Genomic DNA, 22,039 nt, shown 5'->3' with positions numbered 1-22,039 from the left:
TGCGCATAAATTTTAACATGAGCCATTCACTTGTGAATTTGTGTCTTTTCATTTGATATATTTTTAGTATAGCTGTGTGTAGGAGTCGAGGTAGTAGTAAAGGTAGAGGTAGAGGTAGAGGCGCAGAGTAAGTAGAGTAATAGTGCACTACGGGGTAAAGCTTTAGAGCTTCGGAGCTTTAGTGTACTATGTAGTGAGTATATAGTATGGTAGGCTATCATCAGTAGGGCGTGGCTCCTACTCAAATGTCAGGCACTTGCGGTCGTGCCAACAAGCTAGGGGAATTCGAAATGCACAAAGGTGCTTGGTGGAGCTCATCGATACTTGGCTGAAGTGGTTAACGGCCAAGTGACCGTGGATGTATGTCCATTAGATTCTCTAGATCGAACGAGCTACCTGTATTCAACATATAATTCTTGACGTATGTCTATGTCTCATGGTAAAGTACTTCATTTCGGATCTGTCGCAATGACGACTTCAATGTCCAGTGGGACAATATCTTGACAGTCTTGTCATTCAATTTGATTACGTATACGTATTTTAGGATCATGATGTTTTAATTATTCAACTGTCGTAATTTTTCTTATTTCTCGAGGGTTTATACTATTGCCTGTCGGAATCCAATGACTGTAACATCATTCCAGGCTTTCATTTTGTATAGTAGTGTTATGAATTAATGAAAGGTAACATCCTACCACCCCCCCCCCTCACAAGCATAACCACTTTATGATAGCTAGGGGAATAATGCTGGGGTAGACGTGTTAGGTCCGTAGGTAAATTTGTGGTTGGCAGAATATCTAGTGATAAGGACAATATTCAAAGTTGGCGATTAGTAGGAATCGGTCTCTTCTGATTTGTTTGAGAAATAGTAGCATATAAATTGTAGAATCTAATTTTCAGAGAAAGTGTACTCGAAAGTAAAGTTAGAAGTGTAGAGACTATGGATAGAAAGAGAGAAGAAAGTATTTTGAGGAGAAATGTGAAAGGTCATAATGAGTGTGGAGAAAAAAGAAGTTGCGAAGAGTTCAATCGATAACACAGCAATTAAGAAGAGAGCCTGATGATGAAAAAGGAAAAGTGTACATTGGGGTGGCTTATAGCAATAGAATAAGATGTGGATTAAAGGAGAGAAATAACAAAAAAACGAAAATATATTGAATACGAAAAAAAGTTAAGTTCCAATCGGTGATATATATCTAGTCAAATGTTCCATCTCGTTTTGGTTAAAAATATTAATATTAGTTTATTCTTGTATACTTTTGTCTCCCATTTGAATTGCCTACTTTTTTTTTATATAACTATGTTTCCTATCATCGGCCATTCAAGGAGGAGGAAAAAGGGAGCTAGCCTTTCAATTAAATCTGGCTTTTAATTTGTCTTTTTTTACCTAATGCCCTACCTACTTTGGTAGCCAGGGCGGTCTTACGATAAATCACTGCATATGCCCGTGATAAGCATGTAAACAAACCTCCTACGACGATCAGAAAAACCCTAGAAAACCTGGTCGAGTATCAACGACTCCCTGTGGCGACCTCCCGAAGCTGGGTGTAGGGCAAGAAAAAATCATGTTCTCACCAAAGCTCGAACCCATATCGCGTTACTAAAACCATAAGGGCGTATCTCAAAATATACGCCCTTTTGGTTCTGCAGAACCAAAAGGGCGTATAAAAAAACTTTTTTGCTTCAATCAATGTAAAAATGTTGACAACATTAGAATCTATTGAAAAAACGAAAGAAATTTTTTTTTTGTTTTACGCCTTTTTGGTTTTAAGAAAAAATTTTTTTAAAATCATAAGGGCGTATCCTGTTTTTTCGATTTATTATCAATTATAGGTAAGAGTAAGAAAAAAAATTGCCAGCGTAATAAAAATTATCACTCCACAATTTAATTTATATGAACAAATATTTATTTAAGTGAAAAAACAAATAAAAAATAGAGAAAAAATAAATTCATCAGGGTATTAGTCCTATACCATCTCCATCGTCAGAATCATCTGTACCTAAGAGTATGAAAAAAATTTAAAAAATTTTTTTTAGAACATAACTTGACAATAATAAAAAAATTTATAAACTATTACCATCGCTGAAAATTAATCTTTAATAATATTGATAATATTTTTGTGGGACGGTGCCTGATGCACAAAAATGATTTAGGTCATTAAACTTGCTTTGATATATTGGTATTCTAGAACCATAACAATTCTCAAGAACAACGGTAATTGATTTTTGAAAATAAAAAGAAAAAAAAAAAAACAGGAAACAGAAAATGAAACTTTGATTGAAAAATGAAAAAATGCACCTTTGAAAAATTGAACAATCTAAATGTGCATTTTTTTAATTTGATTAAATTAAATTTCACAGCACTCATAGAATTTAGAATTTTTTCGTTCCCGAATTATACATATTTTTTACATTAATTGTTGAATTAAAAAAATTGTGACAAACTTAAGATTCGATCAAAATTAAATAAAGAAATTTGGTTTTTTATTCAAATAAATATTTGTTCAGATAAATTAAGTTGTGGAGTGATAATTCTTATTACCCTTGCAATTTTTTTTCTTACTCTGACCTATAATTAATAATAAACCGAAAAAATAGGATACGCCCTTATGACTTTAAAAAAATTTTTGCTTAAAACCAAAAGGGCATAAAACAAAAAAATTTTTTTTTTCGTTTTTTCCATAGATTTTAATGTTTTCAATATTTTTACATTGATTAGAGCAAAAAAAAAAAATTTTATACGCCCTTTTGGTTTTAGTAACGCGATATACCACACGCCTAAGGCGTCAAAAACTCTCTAAGCCTGGTACCAGAGACCACGCGACCACGTTGTTTCAGTATTATCATTATTAGTATTTTAATGTACCTTTCAAAAAATATCTCCTCGAACTAAATAAGCATCAAATAAACCTCAGATAATTATTTGAATCATGACATTATCTCTAACAAAAATGGCATATTTAAGTGAATTTAATAAATCTTGCAACATTCAATAGGATTTCAAGCTTTGAAGCTTATGTTGAATGTAAGAATCAACCAGTCAAATATTCACGTTCTTATGTTCTCGACTTGCATAGCAAGTGGGTTAGGTGAGTCTTTAAACGGTAAGCACGATGTTCTTAACACGAGTCATCGATGCACTCGAACGAGTGCTAGCGGTTTTAGGTAAATTTTTTTTAAAATCTAACTATTGTATTTGTTCTCATGGTCGATTTTTCAAGGAATTTCATCATAAACTATCATAATTAGTTAAGTAGAGTTCAAAAATACCATTCGTTGAAATAGTATATCGTGCACCTAGGGAGGAAAATAGGACATTTCCTACCGTGTTACACATACTATTTTTGTCGTACCAGGCCGAAAGATCATAAAACTTACTAAAAAGAAGACAATTTAATATAAGCAATAACATTTAGTGCGTAAAGTCTCGGTAGGGGGCGGAGCCTCCTCAATCGTATATATATGTACGGGGGGCAGGCATCAAATACATCTACAAAATAAGTTACCATTACACATTCAATTAGTTCATAAAAAAAAATTTACGTTTTTGTGGGCAAAATTGGGTACCCCCTAGAAAAGAGAGAAAACAAAGTTTTAGATGTTAAATAAGTTTGGTTAAATTAATTTGTTTTGTAAGTAATTTATATGAGAAACAATTATATTTTACACGATGAAAAGAAAAAAATAAAAATTTTTACTAGTTTTTATCATAAATCAAAAGTCATCAATATATTTCGACTGACACTTGATTTTTGAAAAAATTTAACAACAAAAAATTCAAAATAACGCTCAATCATACTCACCAAAGTGATTTTAGAATATTTAAAAAACATTCAAAAAATAAAATTTTTTGGGCTATTTTATTTTAATATATTTTTTTTATATTCTTTGTAGATATACTTGTTTACTTCTTTGTTTATATTAATTATACAGTCGGGTCGCGTTATAAGTCCCATTAGTGTCTCTCTCATATTAACGCGAGTCTGGGTAAGAGAATATAAAGACACAAGCCGGACTTATAACGCGACTCGACTGTATATATATATATATATATATATACACTAACGCAAGAAATTTAAGGGACAGAAAAAAATTTATAAATTTCTTTGTGATTTTTGAAAGCTGTAATTTTGTGAAAAATACTCGTATCCAGATTTTAAAAGAGCATTTTATAGCTTAAAATCTCTAGTTTCGGTGCATTTTTATCAAAATTTTTTAAAAGGTCTGGTTATTACGCAAACATGAGAAATACCGCGAGACACAAAATTTCTAAAGGAGATTTTTTTTTCTTAAGGGCTCACGTACCGTAGAAAAATATTGTCAACTAAACCAATCCATAGGTCATTTAGCCAATTTATTCAGCTTCAATTTGGTTTTTTTTTAACCTCGTAGGACGATTTTTCGCAGAGATATCAGCCATCAAATAAAAACGATCCTTTTGGCTTTGATCATCGATATTTAGGCTACCAATAATCGCACAGTACATTTGAGGGCGTTGTTGAAAACTTGAATAAACTCTCTACAAGATCCTCACATCACTTTTAAAAAAAAAAAAAAAATTTTTTTTATTTTTTACATCCATTAGAAGTAAGTAAAAAAAACATGACTTTTTTTGTTTTTTTAGTAAAGCAATCGCTATTCTGTAAATATCGATGAAAAGACTAATGTTGCGAGGGACTTTTTTAGCTGAATGTGACCCCAATAACCCTGTAAATTTTCAAATTGATTTATCGAACCGTTTTTTGGGGTTGACCGATCAAAGTTTTGCCAAACAATTAAATTTCATCACTTTTAAGTCCATATAATTTTAAAACTAAAACTCATAGATCATTGCTGTAAAAAGTATTTTAAAGCTTGATTAATAAGCTTTAATTGACGGCCCTACACTTTATGTTTGGACAATTTCTTCCAATGATTTAATTGCCTTGAAATTGTTAATGTTATAACGGTGACCTTGGCTACTTCGTGTCCAGTAGCCACGAACCACAGTTAAATAATTTCCCGATTAAATAATTGATTATTAATTATGAATATAAATTATAATTATTATATCGCTGGTTCTGAAATGCGGGAAATAGATCTCAGAGATGGGTCGACTCGTCTTGACCGGACACGCGGCTGAAATTTAACTTATTCTAAAGACACTGGTGATGAAAAGTAATTTCTTTGAGGCTTAATTTAATTATTATATACAAATTTTATTTAACCAAATTCCCAATATATACAAAATTTCCCTTTGCTTATTAATTTAATTCCTTTAGAAATAAATAAGTGTTCAGCGACAATGCTATAAATTTATTTAACGCACCAAGCTTAATGAACACGGGAAAAATAAAATCTAATAATTATTTACGCTAGATCGCGTTGAAGAGAGATAAATAGTAATAAATTTATTATAAATCTTATCTGGATTTTATTGAGTAGGACGTACTGCAGGAATCGGGCGTCGCTGCATGGCGAATCCTAGTGTGACTTCCTTTCCAGTTCCTGGGCTGTTGATAGACTTGGTGCTTGACACTGTGGCAAATCACTTCACGAAAAAAACTTAACGAATTTTGGTTTTCATAAACCACTTGTATCAAAATTAATCACTAGGACGAATTTAATAATTTTATGGAATCAATAGATTGACTTCAGCGTGACTATCTAGCCGAACACTTGAACTTGAGTGTCGATTGAATTCAATTCCTCGCCTGCACTTGAATCGTCTCTTTTATCTAGTCGTCTTAGGCCCCAACCTCCGATGAACCCTACCTAATTATGCGCACATGACCGATTTACGGTCACCTGCTGCGTGGAATCATCCCTTGTGGTCTAACGCCTAGCTCAGCCAAACTCGGCAATCAGGCTGCGATGAGAAAGATAGAGAAAGACCAAATCAAGACTGAGACAGCGAGAGAGCCGCACTCTCACGTCGTAAACCAACGCTACCCGGTTATAATGTAGTCAAAAAATATTGAAAATATCGTTTTCATTTCACATAACTTATGCATTTCTCAATAAATCACAATGCTGTCACGTGTATTTTATTGTGAACAAAATGATCTGTAAATTTTACACCTATTTTATATTTTAACAGTATTACTTTTATTATTTCTGATGTTCAGTGAAAATTGAATCATACATGATCATATATGAATGCTCCACGCATCGCCATATATGAAAATTGGCCAGACACGGACATATATGGCCATGTATGACCATGTATGGCCATGTATCGCTATACATAGCTTGATATGTAATTATATGACTCGATATGACTATGTATAGAAGTTTCAACTAAATAAAAAAAAATATTAAAAAATTTTTTTTTAATTACTTTGGCGACGCGGATATCATCAGATATGAGAATAATTGTAGCCTAATTGAAATGGATATTTTTCATTCAGAGAAAAAACGCTAGACTTATTAATGACCGCACCTGCCTTAGTAGGATTTGAACCCGGGACCTTCTGTACGAGAGAATGATGCTCTGACGACTAGGCTATACGACCGACAGTTACAACAAAGTTTAGTTGTGCTAGGTAAGATTCAAAAAATACAATAACTTTTGAAAAAGCAAAATATAATCATAAATATGCTGTTAGTAATTTAAAATATGACAGAGAGATTATTCTTGCCAAGTCTGGTCGCACCCAGTATTATAGTCGAATATTAGGGCGCCACTGAAAGATGGACTCGGCCTTCCAGAACTGGATGTTGTAGGATTTTATTTTAATTAAATTAAATTAATTATTTACTCAGGGTCGTTTGTAATATTTTGTGAGTGAGAAGAGGAATCGTAGAATAGGCTGAAATAATATTAATCCAAATTTTTATTATTTTAAGCACCTCGCTTTATTTCATTAACCTTGTGACAATAATTATTTCTTATGGCAAACTAATATACTTATGACAAACAAATATTTTCTCGTCTCCTGGACGGTAAGTTATGACAAACTAATTTTCGTCCCCTGGACGTTTTTCCACACCCACACACCCACGTTATATTATCTCGTCCCCTGGACGGTAAACCTTAATACTAATTTAAAAATCAACCCCTGGATGTATAATCAATTAAAATAACTTAACCTGTCCACCGGACCTAAATCACAGACACAGTTTTCCTTTACTTAAGATTACTGACTCTACTTTGAACTATAATAATTTCATGACATCATTTTCTTTTACTCAATTATTAAACTTGACTTCCCAATACAAAAATTTCACTAATAAAATTTCCAGTATAAAATTTTCACAATTAATTAATTAATTTTTCACTGATAAATTTCCCTTGACATATGCTTCCAACATCTATATATTTAATTTACTCAAAATTTTCTGATACTATTCTCATTACGTATTTCAATACTTAACTAAATTTACTGACAAAATAATCCGTTCTTAACTTTTACTCGACATAATTTTACCGTAATTTTCTAGCGTCTCAAAATTCTGATTTTCGATTTTATAACTTTAACTAGAATTATTTTAACCTTATTTTATAAATATTTTATAACTAAATTTATGACTAGAATTACGTTAAAATTGACTAGAACATTCGGCCGATGAATTGGCGTCGCAAGGCCTGAATTTACGATCTTACAACGCGGACAACTTTTGTCTCGAGCGGCCGACAGGCCTGAATTTTTTTATTAATTTATTGAATTTAATTGAATTATTTATGGAATAATTTACGCGGAAAAATTTATTTTATTCCAGCCGAGAGGCCTCGAATAGAATAAATTTAGAGTTACGACATAACGACGAGTACACGGCAAGGTTTTACGGAAAATACGAGAAGCGTGGTTAAATTAGCCGACGGGCCTTGAGATACCAATCTAATTTCACGAAACTAGCAGAAAGATAGTAAGTACTTTATTTATAATTAAGTCGGCCCTCTAATAATTAAATCAGAGGCCTTAATTGATTATAAATTTACCTCGAGAAAATTCCAATGATCAAGGATGAGTCTTAATTGGTATCTGGTCGCTCTGCTGTTCGAAATTTCCCCGTACTCTCTCTCGCTTACAAAATGAAATTTTTCCAATTTATAACCTGTCAACGAACGGTACACATTAGTATGTTAATTAATTATTATTTATATAAATTATCAGCCTAAAGGCCTCATAATTTATTAACAAGTTAAATATTAATTAATGAATCGCCTCGTTCCACGTGAAGCGTGAACAGACGTATATATTTACCTTGATGATATTAAAATTGCGACCGTAGTTCTCGTCGTCTGGACAACTCTCTCTATTTTTCGTTCCGCAGTCCATTATATCGGTTCACTTCTCCGGAAACCTATTCCCACTTTCTTAGACTAAGCAAATGACGAATGGACGGGCCTTAGTGATCCATGCGACACACGGTGACTAATCGCATCTCTACTCGCAACTTACGAGGTCGTTGGCCGGCTATTGGCGGGAACGAAATTCAAATTCGAATTTATTTAATTAATTATGTTTACTAAGATTTACCCTGTCACAAAAAAAAAATTTCCTATTTTTTTAATACTACAATACTTGTTTAAAGGTAATTTGTAACGGGGTAAATTCGAATTTGCCGCGTTCAAATAAGTCCAAAAGAAAATCCATTATGTGTACTGTCGGTCATGTGACATTACCACTCAGGGTATTCCGGGTAGGTAGCGACTAGTCGTCCGGAAATGGAAATTTCAATTGCTCGACCGTCAACCCCACTTAGACTTAAGTAGGAGAGAAAAGACAACTAAAGTCAAGAAGGGAGCGAGCAATTATAAACTGGGACCGAAACGAAAATCAGAGAAGAGTGACCAGAACGATCAGACCGAACGGATCTAGTCCAGTCGAGGAAAAGTTCAACAGCTGAGGAGACGCTATACGAGAAGACTCCATCATAACCGCTGATATTTAGACGCTGCGAGTTTATATTAGGTAAAATTATTTAATTGAGAGCTTGTGTTTTACTGTGGAACAGAGCGATAAATTATTCAAATCTTTTATCAGATACCAGGCGGTTAGCCGGTATCTATTATAAATATTACTGATTGCGTCTGATTGAGCAGGTTGAAGGAGAGAACAGGTAAAGGAGAGTTTAGAGATAGGAAAAGACGAGAGACAAGGGACAAATACTAGATCGAGACGAAAAATTTACAATTACCAGACCAGACCAGGACGAGACCAAAACAAACACAACGACAAGAAGGGAACCAGAGAGTTAATTTTTGTAAAGGTATTTATTAAAAATTTTTCCAGGCAGGAAACCGGAAAATTTTAATTAATACATCGTCTTACGTCTGTTAGCGTCGCGTCTTAGCGTTCAGAAATTTATTACTCGTGATTCGAATATTTAAATCCATAAAGCGAAAATTAATAATTTAAACCCGGTAATAACTATATAAAATAATTAATTAATTAACTCCAGGCAGGTAGCCAGAGCGATTATATAGTCAAATATTTCCAGGCAGGTAGCCGGAATTCTTCTAGAAGTTTCCAGGTAGGTCGGGTAACTCACGCACCGGAAACTGTCGAATCTAGTCATAATCGCTAGTCGGAAAATTAATTAATTATAAGAAAAATTAATGAAATAAAGAAAAATAAATAAAACTAATAAAAAATTGTCTCTGAGAAATTATAAAAAGGTCCGCGGTCAAAGGTCCGCCGATAAAAATTGAATAGCAAAAATTAAGTGAATTAATGAAATAATAATTAATTAAATAGAGGTAATGATTAAAGAAAAGGTATTAATAAAATTAGAATAATTATTGTGATAATAAAAGTGCCTGAAAAGAGTATAATGGCGGAACTTGAGATCGAATAAATTGATAACGTGGTGATGAAACTACTGAGTAAAAAGTCGTTATATAATGGAGTAAAATTAATTGGTGACAAAAGTGGAAAAGGAAAATAAGAACTAAGGTAGATTAAAATTGGAAAATAAATTAATTAATAATTATTTTAACTCCCAATTAATTGATTTATTTTGTGGAAAAATTATATTGTAAAAATTTCAGTGTGTAAAATAAGTCCAGGGGACTAAGTAAGTGAGTGAGAAAAAATAGATAAGGATTTTTAATGGAAAATTTAGTAGTTAAGTATCGCGAAAGTTAAGCGATTTTTATCACTGTGCGTGTGAGCGTGTGGAAGTGCCAAAGGTAGTTGGCCAATTTTAATAAAGAAATTATTGCGGGTCAATTAGTTAAATTAGATTAAGTAAAATATTGCGGGTTAATCAAATAAGGTTTTAATAAAAGTTCATATAAGATTATAAGGTTAATTAAGGTTTATAAGGCATAAGGTTATAACGTTTATAAAAAGTTATAAGGTTTATAAAGGGTTATAAGGTTTATAAAAGTTATAATATATAAGATTATAAAAGGTTATAAGTGAATAAGTTTATAAAGGTCAAACAAAGGTTAAAAAGGTTATTGGAAGAATAAAAAGGTTTTGAAGTGTCAATCACAGCAGTACATTATTTATAAGTTATCCTTCCTCATCCTTCTCTTACAATTAAACAATTTACACTGACCCTGACGACTTAAGATCCGGTTCTGGGAGACCGTTATCCAGTGGCGCCCTTAAAAAGGTAATTAAAGGACGACCAGAGTAGCAGCATAGCCCTGTTATAAATTGTAATAGTGAACTAAATTCTTATTTATATATATCCTTGAAGAATTAATCATACATGACCATGCGTGGCCATACATAGCCATACATGGCCGTTCATGAACAAACATAGAGCATATATGACCATACATGGACATACCAACTTTGTTAACACTGTCATACATGAACCACACAAGGTCATGTAAGGCCATGCATGACTGTATTGAAAAAGTTTATATGCCGATGTATGGCCATAAATACTCCATGTATTTCCATATATGCTTCATATACTGCAATGTATAGCCATGTATGAATCATTTGTCACGGGGTTTCAATCGTACCTGTACGTTCTATAATTATAATTGATATTGTCAAAGTAACAGCGATTACAATTATAATCTCATACTAATTAAATTTTCAATACTTTATTTACGTCAAGGTTAGTTTGGTACATTACCTACATAATGTTCTGTCAAATCAACTATCTGAAGTTCTCTATCGAAAATAATTGTTGTCTTTTTTTATCCTCGTTTTGAGAAAACGACTCTTATTTCATATCATGACTATACACTAACATGTATCTGTACACTAACAAGATATGTATGTATAAAACTATTTTTGATATCGATTAATTGAAAAATCTGCTTCCATTTTGGCTGCCGAATGATCTTTTTTTTTATTCACAGCAACTTTATATAGGTTACCTAAATAATATCAGAAACACTTCTTAAGAATGAAAACAAGTGCTTAAAAATTTATTTTGTAAGTGATAGATTTTTATTGAATGATACAATACACAGAGAAAAACATATTGTTAGAGAAAGAAATGGTAAAAAACAAACGATATCAGGGTTGAAAAGTTAAACAACAACATTTTATGGTATTTTTTCCGAATAAATCATAATATAACGTACTAAAATGTGTTTGAAATCATACCAACTCATCCTTTTTATGGTTTCTCGGAATCATATAATGTCGTCAAACTTGTTTTATAGTTTAAATCATATTATCAACAAAACAATCGAAAAAACGTAGTTTTTAATATTTTTGCGGGATATTTCTTAGTTTATTGTTTATTACATGAGTCAAAACTTATTTAAATCTTGATTTTGATTCCTGACCAAGGCCAACCGACGCTCAGATTTTTTTTTCCGTGTACATTCATAAATCTTCACTGGATTGTTATGATCATTTTCCTGGAGGGTGCATCTCAACCCATTCGGACTCATCCACGCATGTACCTTCGGACAAATACTCAGAGCAAACATTTCCTTCACAACAATAATAACCTTGTGCTGGATTGCACTAAAAAAATAATTATACTTTATGCCTTTTTCATTTTTCAATGAAAATTGTTATACTGTATTTAGAAGTAAAAACAATGAAATTTTTTTATCAACCTTCAATTAACGTACTGATAGGAAATTAAAAATAACAGGAAAAAAATAACTTAGCTGCGAATTGTTAAATGTAAAATTTAAAAGCTTATAGTACTTTGAAGTGAAAACTATGAAATATTCAAATTTCGCAGTCTTGCTTGAGATTTGATAACTGGGCGTTGAATTTAAGGGTTGAAATGTCAAAACTTAATTATACATGTTTAAACTTTTATTGATTAAATTTAGAGTTTTTTTAAATTTTTCATGTCTACTTGTATTTTTTTTTCCAGTATGTTAGAATTATTACTCACCCAACCGCCAGGACATGATGCATATACACCAGGATAGATAACAACCAATACGAAAATTGATAATAATAAAATTATTTTCGACATTTTTCTGGTTTTATTTCCTAAAATAGAAAGATGAAATAATTGTTTGATTTAAATACTGCAGCTAAACTATTAAGATACTCTGTAAAAAATTTGCGGAGTGAACACGGATTGGATAACTTTTTATTTATTAACTCCCCTTCACAATGAATTTCGTTCCAAAGGGGAGATTCAGAAAATATTAGTCATAGAAAAAATTACTAATGTATAATAAAGTTATAGGTCTTTGATATGCAGATATTTCTATTGAGTACTTACGAGCTGTCTTTTCGTATATTGTCACGAAATAATCTTAAAAGATTCTTACCAGCTGATAATAAACTTTTTTACAAATACAATGTATCATTCACATCAATCATACCACAAGATAACATTTTATATTGTACCGTAACATCAAATATTTTAATATTTTCACCATGAATTACTCTCTAAATATGAATTAGTGAAAATAAGTGGATATTCACTAATTCCAAGTGGAAACGAAACCACTAATTTCAAAAAGCGGTTCGATTGGCATTCCGAATTATTGAATATTTACTTATTTCACATATTTCTGTTTAGAGAGTATATGGAATTATAATTTAGTGAGTTACTAAAACATTTTATAAATTAAGAACATAATATTATTGGTTTAATTAGAAGTATCTGAATCAATTATTTACTGTAATAATTATATTTTTTATCATCAGCTGTTTCTAAAAATATATTTTACTTAGTTATTGAAACAACGGAACACTGAGTGACGGAGTGAATTCGCATTGAAATATAATCCGTATTTACCCCCGATTTTTTGCAGTGTAAGATAAAAGTACTGTAATTAATCCAGAGAATATAAACTATTTTATAAAAAATGTTTTATTTTATTATTTGTAAATGAAGTAGTATGTAAATTATAAGCAAAACTATACAAGCAATGACTATTTATTACCGATTGTTATCTCCTGAAGTTTCACAAGCTTCTATGTGACTGATCCGGGGATCGCTGACTTTTATAAATTAATAATTGTGTCCTTTGATATTTCCAATGATAACTTTTGTTTTTTTTTGTGATAAATTTTTCTAAGACGCAAAATTTATCTTACACAGCAGGAATAAACGGGGTCATAGGTCTGTTAAGCAATGCATGGACGGTAAGATAATTCTCGTCAGAACGACTGAACATTTCTTCTTCAGGCTTTTTACGATATTCTGTACAGTCATTTTGATAATCCAAGTATCGGCGCAGCGTAACGTCAAAATAACAATACTATTGTCATTATAGGTATCTAAAGAAACGCTAATAAGATAATCTTATAGAGTTTTGAATAAGAAAAAATTAATGCAAATCGAAAGATGCCAAGTTAAGAATACAGCCTCATTAATGATTCCATTATATGATATGTTTCAATATTCAGTTACTTATAATAAATAAAAAAGACAACTTGTAACAAACAATTTCATTGGTTAACAATAGATAGACATTTTTTAAATATGAAAATGTCTATCCGCGCTTGATATAAATCTATTAATTATAACAAAGCAAAAAAAAAAAACTATATGCAATAAAATTTTTCTACATTGGATAATAATTATTAAAATCAGTCCGTATATTCATGTACCTCCTCGATGCTGCTCAACTTTTGTGATCGATGTATTGTAGTCTGCTCCACTCGTCCATTGGCCACTTGTAGTAATGAGAAATTCATGGCTGTAATTATGGTTACACATGAATTCTTATCCACCATATTTCAAAGTATTAATTCATAATAATATCATAATTCGCCTATTATTGCAGATATAACTGGTTTCTGAAATACGATCAGGATAAATTGTATATAACTTAATTTATAATTATATAGAAAAAAAAGATTTAGATAATTCAACAATCGATTGTTTAATGGACTAATTTTAAATTAATTAAATTTATTGATTCTTAATGATTTAGGTTTTTGAATTAATGGCGAGACTTTTAAACGTTTTCGTGAGTAATAAGAATTTAATTCTTATTGATGGTTGATACAACAAAAGTTTATTAACATTTTATAAAAATTGTCACATTATGTAATATATATATATATATATATATATATATATATATATATATATATATATATATATATATTTATAAATGTATATATATGTATATATGTATATATATATATATATATATATATATATATATTTGTAGGGAAAATGGTTTGCGGGGGTAGGCAAAAAGAGGTACTCCCAAAATTTTATTAAAAAAAATTATTAATTTCTTAAATGTATTTTAACTATTACAAAATTACTTTTGTAAATATAATTGAGCATTATTTTAAATTTTTTTCGTTGAACTTTTTCAAAAATCGAGTGTTGGTCGAAAAATGTCAATGACTTTTGTATTATAATAAAAACTATTAAAAATTCTTTTAACTTCCTTTGCATCCAATAATTGTGTAAAGTATAATTTTTCTTAATGTATATAACTTACAAAAAATTTTAATAAAATCAAACTTATTTAATATTCAGATTTTTTTTTTACCTCCCCGCTGAGAAAATTGTAAATTTTCTCAAATTCGGAAAGTTATTGTTTCCACCCCGATTTTCGAAAATCGAGTTTTCATCAGATGTCGACGTTTTGAGGTCCTAGGAAGCTATTCTGACTATTCCCAGAAGGATGTCCAAGTGTGTGTGTGTGTGTGTGTGTGTGTGTTTGTGTGTGTGTTTGTGTGTGTGTGTGAGCGTGTGTGTAAACTCTTTGTAACTTTTTAACTAATGAACCGAACTAGATGGCAATCGAAAGAGCTTGTTGGCCCTCAACTTCCCTAAAATTTTCAAATCATTTAATCATGTACACTCATAGATATTGGCGAATTACGACAAAAAAAAAATTTTTTTTTTAATATTTTAGTGATTTCTCAGAAACGACTTGAACGATCAATTTCAAAATCTAATCAGCTTATAGAGCTCGAAAACAGCGGAAAGTTTTGAGGCTGAGCCGCCGGGTCAACCGACAGCTAGATTTTTTTTACATTTTTCAGGGGGTACCCTACATTTTGCCCGCAAAAATGAATTTTTTTTTCATGGCCATTGAAAATTTTGTCTATTTACTTTGAATTTGTAACTACTTTTATAATAACTTGTTATAAACTTAATAAAATTGTATGATATTTTATCAAATTTTTCAAAATGCTACCCCCTTTCCCACTAAATGCAATAGTGACACCATATTCTCTAAAGTTTTATGAAATGTTATAAAATTTTATACAATTTTATAAAATTTCACACAATTATATAACATTTTATCTAATTATTACTTCCCTTTTAAGATATCACTCCATAAGATTTTATAAAATTATATTAAATTTTATAAAATTTCGCTGTACAGTCTTATAAAATTGTATACAATTTATATTATTATATAAAATTTTATAAAAACATCTTTTCCCGGGTGACCATATTGTATAGTTGCGGAATAGTTAACTTATTTTTTCTCTCAGTGTATCATTCTCTTGGTTTCGACATCTGCATGTTTCTACTGTGATGCAAAATATTTGTTTACTTGAACTAGATAAACTCTAGAATGCACGATGTCACTGGTTATTTGAGATAACTATTTGTTTACAAGCTTCGTTTTGTCCATCTTAGCTCCATATATTTTTTTCACAGTTGACTTTTGATCTCAAACGATACTCAGCGTTGTTTTTTGGCCTTGTAAAATTTAAAATCCTGCAACACGTAACTCAAATTTTCCACTGTAATTTTATTTTTTAGAGTAGAGTATTTACTATACATACCTATATATACTAACGCAAAAAAGTAAATGATCATAAAAATTTAATAAATTTTTTTGTGATTTTTTGAAGGCTGTAACTTTGTGAAACATACTCGTATCCAGATTTAATAAAAGCATCTAGTAACTTAAAATCTCTAGGTTCGGTGCATTTTTATCAGAAGTTATTAAAATGTCTGTTTATTACGCAAACATGAGAAATACCGCAAACATGAAATTTATAAATTTTTTTTTTTTCTGAAGAGCCTACGGACCGTGGGATAATTTCGTCAACTAAACCAATCCATAGGACATTTAGCAAATTTATAAAGCTTCAATTCAGTTTTTTTTTTTTTTTAACCTCGTAGGACGATTTTTCGCAGAGATATCAATCATTAAATAAAAAACGATCCTTTTGGCTTTGATCATCGATATTCAGGCTACCAATAATTTCACAGTAAATTCTAAGGCAATGTTGAAAACTTGAATTAACTCTCTCCACGACCCTTACATCACTTTTGAAAAAAAAAAATTATTTTTCATTTTTGCCATCCATTAGAAGTACGTACAAAAAAATGACTTTTTTTGGTTTTTTAGTAAATCAACCGCTACTCTGTAAATGTCGATGAAAAGACTATTGTTGTCAGGAATTTTTTTAGCTTTATTGACCCCCAATAACCCTGTAAATTTTCGAATTGATTTATCGAACCGTTTTTTGGGGTTGATTGTTCAAGTTTTTCTAAACAATTAAATTGAATCACTTTTAAGTCCACATAACTTTAAAACTAAAACTCATAGATCATTCCTGTAAAAAGTATTTTAAAGCTTAACTAATAAGTATGGCAGAGAGACTAATCTTGCCAAGTCTGGTCGCACCTAGTATTATAGTCGAATATTAGGGCGCCACTGGAAGATGGACTCGGCCTTCCAGAACCGGATGTTATATGATTTTATTTTAATTAAATTAATTTTATTTATTACTCAGGGTCGTTTGTAATATTTTGTGAGTGAGAAGAGGAATCATAGAGTAGGCTGAAATAATGTTAATTCAAATTTTATTTAATTTAAGCACTGTAACAGGGTAATTTTCAACCTTGCCAAGTTTGGCCCCTTTGATAATTGTTGTTAATAAGGGCGCCACTGGAAGATAAGACTCGGCCTTCCAGAACCGGAGATATTATATTAAATTAATTTCAGGGTCGTTGAATTTTATGAGAGTAAGATAGGATGAGGAATTAAAATTATTGCACAATATTTTGTTAATATAATTTACAAATTTTATTTATCTCAAAACAATTTTACCCACCGGGTTTTATTTCACTTATATTTACTTTATTACAATACTTAGTCCCCTGGACTTTATAAATTAAATTATAAAATTGGCCCCTGGCCTGATCCCCTGGATCTAATTAACTTTAGTCCCCTGGACTTTATATAAAATTGGCCCCCGGGCCTGATCCCCTGGATCTAATTAAACTTTAGTCCCTTGGACTTTATATAAAAATTGGCCCCTGGCCTGATCCCCTGGATCTAATTAAATTTAGTCCCCTGGACTTATTATACTAACTTTGGCCACCGGCCTGATCCCCTGGATCTTAATTAAATCTTGTCCCCTGGACTTTATATTAAACAACTAGGCAACTTGCCAGATCCCCTGGATCTAATTATTTCCCAAAATATTTAATTAAAAATTCCCCTGGAATTATTTCATTTCATACACACACACACACACGTTGAGCTTATCTTTCTCTTGTTTCTGTCCACTGGACTTAATTCTCACACACACAGAATTTAATTTATTTCTTTTCTCACTAACATTTTAGATTACTTAATTTAATTACTTTTTATTTTTCTCTTATATATAATCATTTAATTAATTTTTAATAATTTCCCGTAAATTTTCTAACTCGAGTAACTGACGCTACCTCTCTCTATTTTGCGTCTTTTCTTTGCGTTAAACTTTAGATTTTTCATTGCAAAATTTTACTGATTTTACTGACACCAATTTATTCTCTTCAACTTTTGTTTATTTAAATTCTCAATATTTTCTCACTACTTTTCACAGCACTTGATTATTGAATTTTCTTAGTCTCACTAATTCTTATGTATATATTTTCTTATTAATTATTATTAATTAAACTATAATAAATTTTGGCTTATAAGCAATTTAATTTCTGGCTCCACGCCGAGAAATTTTTCCAATCTTAATTATTAGTAATTATAAATTAATTATAAAATTATTAATTTTGGGCTGTTATTAGTTAATTGTAATTAATTAATTTATCCCGTCGTTTTTAATTATTAAATAATAATAAATATTTTAAATAATAAGAATAATTCAAAATTCTGGCCTCGCTGCCGAGAATTATTTTACCAAACACCTGGTTAATTATTATTTTATTTCTTTACAATAAATTCTGGCTTCCTCGCCGAGGATTTGCTCTGCCGAGAATTAATATATGCACAGCCCTTCGATATTAACATTAAACTTAACACTTATTCACCGGATGATACTGTTGGCGTCTTTCTAGCTTCCCTTGGTCTTTCCTTGGTTTCCGGTCTTCTGGAGAAGGCTCACGGCAGATGGACGTCCGTTAGGCTTGTCGGCTCGACCGACTCTCTCTCGATTTTGCGGCTGTCCTGTTGTTATATATTTTCAGCTCGGCAATTTTCGGAAACTTCCGGAAAATGGCTTCCCCACTTAATTAATTTTGGGACAGAAGTCCGAGCTTCTTTAATTAGCGCACCCGGCGACAAGTCGAAAGACTCTAACGGGTACTTATTTGGGGTTTCGGCTCGGGTAACTGACCAGCCGTGGGAAACCACGATTTTCCTTGATGATAAATTAAATTTTACCCTGTTACACTCCCCCCTGCCAGACTGTTGTCCGGGTTAGTGATAATTGAAGATGCCACCAAGGTACAGGTCGTCATCCAGAACATATTAGTTTTTAACCAGCGACTACGAAAAAAAACGTAGAGCATTAATTTAGTACAATTTAGCGTCACTTACATTTGTACTGCTGGCCCGATGTTTCCACTGAGCGTCTTCTCATCCTGAGGTGGCTACTTCCTGGCCTAGTGAGGCGGGACCCCCCGGTCTCCGCTAGATCTTAAATTTCGCGGCTTAACCTGCCGGCGAAATGACAATTCGGCTTTATTGTTGTGTTAATAATAACCTGGGTCCACGAGGTATTCGACTCTGTTGTTATGTGTTTTCTCGTTCCTAGTTAGGTCTTTTGGAGTTTCTCTAGTTCCGTTGCCCGATCGAATGTCACCCATGAAGTTGTTGAGCCTGCAGTTAACCCTTTTATGTCCAATCCTAAAACAGAGATTGCATAGTTCTTGTCTTGGATACTCACAAACCTCGAATGTGTGTCCATAGATCCCACAATTGAAACACGGCTTATTGTTCCTAGGTACACGTATTGGAGCTTGATTAAAACCTGGTGATTTCGGAAACTGGTTGACACGTGACCGGAGTCTCATTTGTTGTCTATTTTGATAAGGTACACGATTATAATTATTGTTGGTCTTCATCTGGACACCATATTTGTTATTATAAGTGGATTGAGAGTTGGGTTCTATGACATTACACTGTGTATATTCTTGATCGTCTTCCTCATAGGTAGTTTTCCTGATGGGCGATTGCCGCAAGCCAAATCGAAGTTTGTCCTGGAACTCGACTGTTTTCTGTGGCGACGATATCTGTTGAGCTTCTTCAATGCATCTTGTGGCCTCATGTAACGCATTTAATAAACCTTCGTAGGTGTGGACTCGTCTTGCAAAGACTAACGTCCGCAATTCATCTGTTAGATGATTTCTAATACACGCAACTTGATCTTCTACTGGAGGTGGAATGTTCATAGACTGATATTTTTGTTGTATCTTTAAAACAAACTCCGTGACATTGTCTCCTTTGTTCATTCTCATTTTGCTTATATCCATAATAATTTGATGATCGGTTGCTGGACTACCAAAGGCTTTACGGAACTCAGTTTTAAATTGCAGATAACCTGACCAGCGATTGTAATTTAGATCATACCAACGAGCCGAAGCACCATGAAGTATATAACTCATGACTCTCAGAAGTTCTTTTTCTGACCAGTTATCTCTGTTTGCTCTAGCTTCCACTGTGTGTATAAATTCGTCGACTGTTAGATTTTCTTGAGGATAGAAAATATTGCTCATTTTCAGGTTTTGTATAATATTTTTCCAGCGTCTGTCCTGAGCAAAGGGCGACTCACTCCCGCCGAGATTCTGTTGAAAATTTTGTATTAGTGTGGGTTCTCTATAAGAACTTACCTCTGCATTCAACCATGGATAGATGTTGTGATTTTCAACTGGAATCTGGCTCTGTCCACCCATTGTCTGTTGTTGTTGACTTGATTGCAATTCTCGAAGTTGTTCTTGGAGATTATTTATTCGGTCAGCAACTGGTATCTCTTGATTAACTGGCCCAGATTGATTCATTTGTTGATAAGGACCAACTCGTGGCTGAAGCTGATTTTGATTCTGAACTTGGGGTACCTCTTGCTGCGGTCTTATTTCAGCTGGACACTCCCCCCTCCCCAAACCTTGACCCATCGGGGCAACGGTTGAACCAATTTGAAGTTCAGCTGCTCTCCAACTTACTGGTGAGTTTAAGCACCAAGAGTTGTTCTGATAACTCAATCTGTTCATAATTTCTCTTTGACTTGTTATCATTTCACTCATCATTCGACACAATTGGTTAATAGACGCTGAATTTTCCTCGTTGATAGCTCTTTGTGTTGTTGACATCTGTTGGACTTGTCTAATATTATCATCCATACGATTAAGTATGATGCGCATTTCCGGTGGTATAACCTCCCGACCAGGTGCGTTGTTTATATTTTGTCCATGTTCTACTGGTAAATTAGGTGGGTTATTCCCCGACCCAATTGCATTGTCCAAACTGTCTGTATTTCCTGCCGGCGAATTGAGTGGAAACTCATCCGACCTATTCGCGACGTTAAGAAGTCTTAGATTATTTATTAAAGGAGCTAGAGTTCAAATACTGCTAGCTGTTGTGGTTACTGTCGTCGTCGTATTTGTATTTGTTGATATCATTGGTATTGAGGATGATACTCTCGTTGAAACTGGACACGGTGTTGTCATCAAGCGGCCATAATCCTCGTCGGCTGATAGTCTTTGTAATTCTTGATTTGACCACGTCACCATCGTTGACTCATAATGAGTATTTCCGTTAAGCATTTTGATGTTTTGATTTATTTTAGGTCTTAGGATTTAGCCAAATTGACGTCAGTTCAATAATCCAAAGTACAATATAATTTCTGTTCTATACTTAATCTCTAACGGTCTTTTGTTGTTAGATTATTATTGATGCTAAATTTAGATTCGACTTAAATTTCTTTACTTAAATTGTAGTATATAATTTATGTAAATTCGTTATTATTTTTCCAATGACACTTTCTCACGACGCGATTATTTTATAATTTTTCAAGTTCGGTAATTTTATTTGTAATTATTATTAGAGATTAATTTTAATCAATTGAAATAATGTATTTTACTTTGTCTAATCAGTCTTTCGTTTTAATTATTTAATAAAATAATTATAAGTGATTTTATTTAATAACTTTCCAAAACTTATAACTTATTTTCAATAACTTGATTATTTTACTCAGTTATTTTATTTTATTTTTCTTTTATATTAATTTGAATATCTTTTCAAGATTTTCTTGTATAAAATAATTATGAGTATTTTATTTTAACTAAACTATTAATTATTTTCAAACTTCTTTCTTTTACCGAACAACCAAAAATTCAAATTCTTTACTTTCCTTTTCTCGAATATTTTAATTCCTCAATTCTCACTCTCATAATTTTCTGGGTTTTTTATTTAGTTGGGCGCCAATGTAACAGGGTAATTTTCAACCTTGCCAAGTTTGGCCCCTTTGATAATTGTTGTTAATAAGGGCGCCACTGGAAG

The 22,039-nt window shown here is 32.0% G+C and overlaps 1 long non-coding RNA gene across 5 annotated transcripts; it reads right to left on the bottom strand.

The window, feature by feature from the left end:
• Nucleotides 1-11,359: 11,359 nt before the first annotated feature.
• On the bottom strand, nucleotides 11,360-13,302 carry LOC128668599 (uncharacterized). Of its 5 annotated transcripts, none has more exons than XR_008404240.1 (3): nucleotides 13,052-13,074; nucleotides 12,259-12,359; nucleotides 11,360-11,873 (listed from the first exon to the last, which is right to left on the bottom strand). It is a non-coding gene; the product is annotated as an uncharacterized LOC128668599 (long non-coding RNA). The 5 variants fall into 5 exon arrangements; XR_008404239.1 differs by lacking the exon at nucleotides 13,052-13,074 and adding an exon at nucleotides 12,647-12,669; XR_008404236.1 differs by lacking the exon at nucleotides 13,052-13,074 and adding an exon at nucleotides 13,268-13,302 and having other exon boundaries at nucleotides 11,361-11,873.
• Nucleotides 13,303-22,039: the final 8,737 nt, after the last annotated feature.

Source organism: Microplitis demolitor, chromosome 9 (genome assembly GCF_026212275.2).
Source record: "Microplitis demolitor isolate Queensland-Clemson2020A chromosome 9, iyMicDemo2.1a, whole genome shotgun sequence".
In the NCBI taxonomy this organism is placed as follows: domain Eukaryota; kingdom Metazoa; phylum Arthropoda; class Insecta; order Hymenoptera; family Braconidae; genus Microplitis; species Microplitis demolitor.
This window is presented reverse-complemented; position numbering and strand designations above follow the sequence as displayed.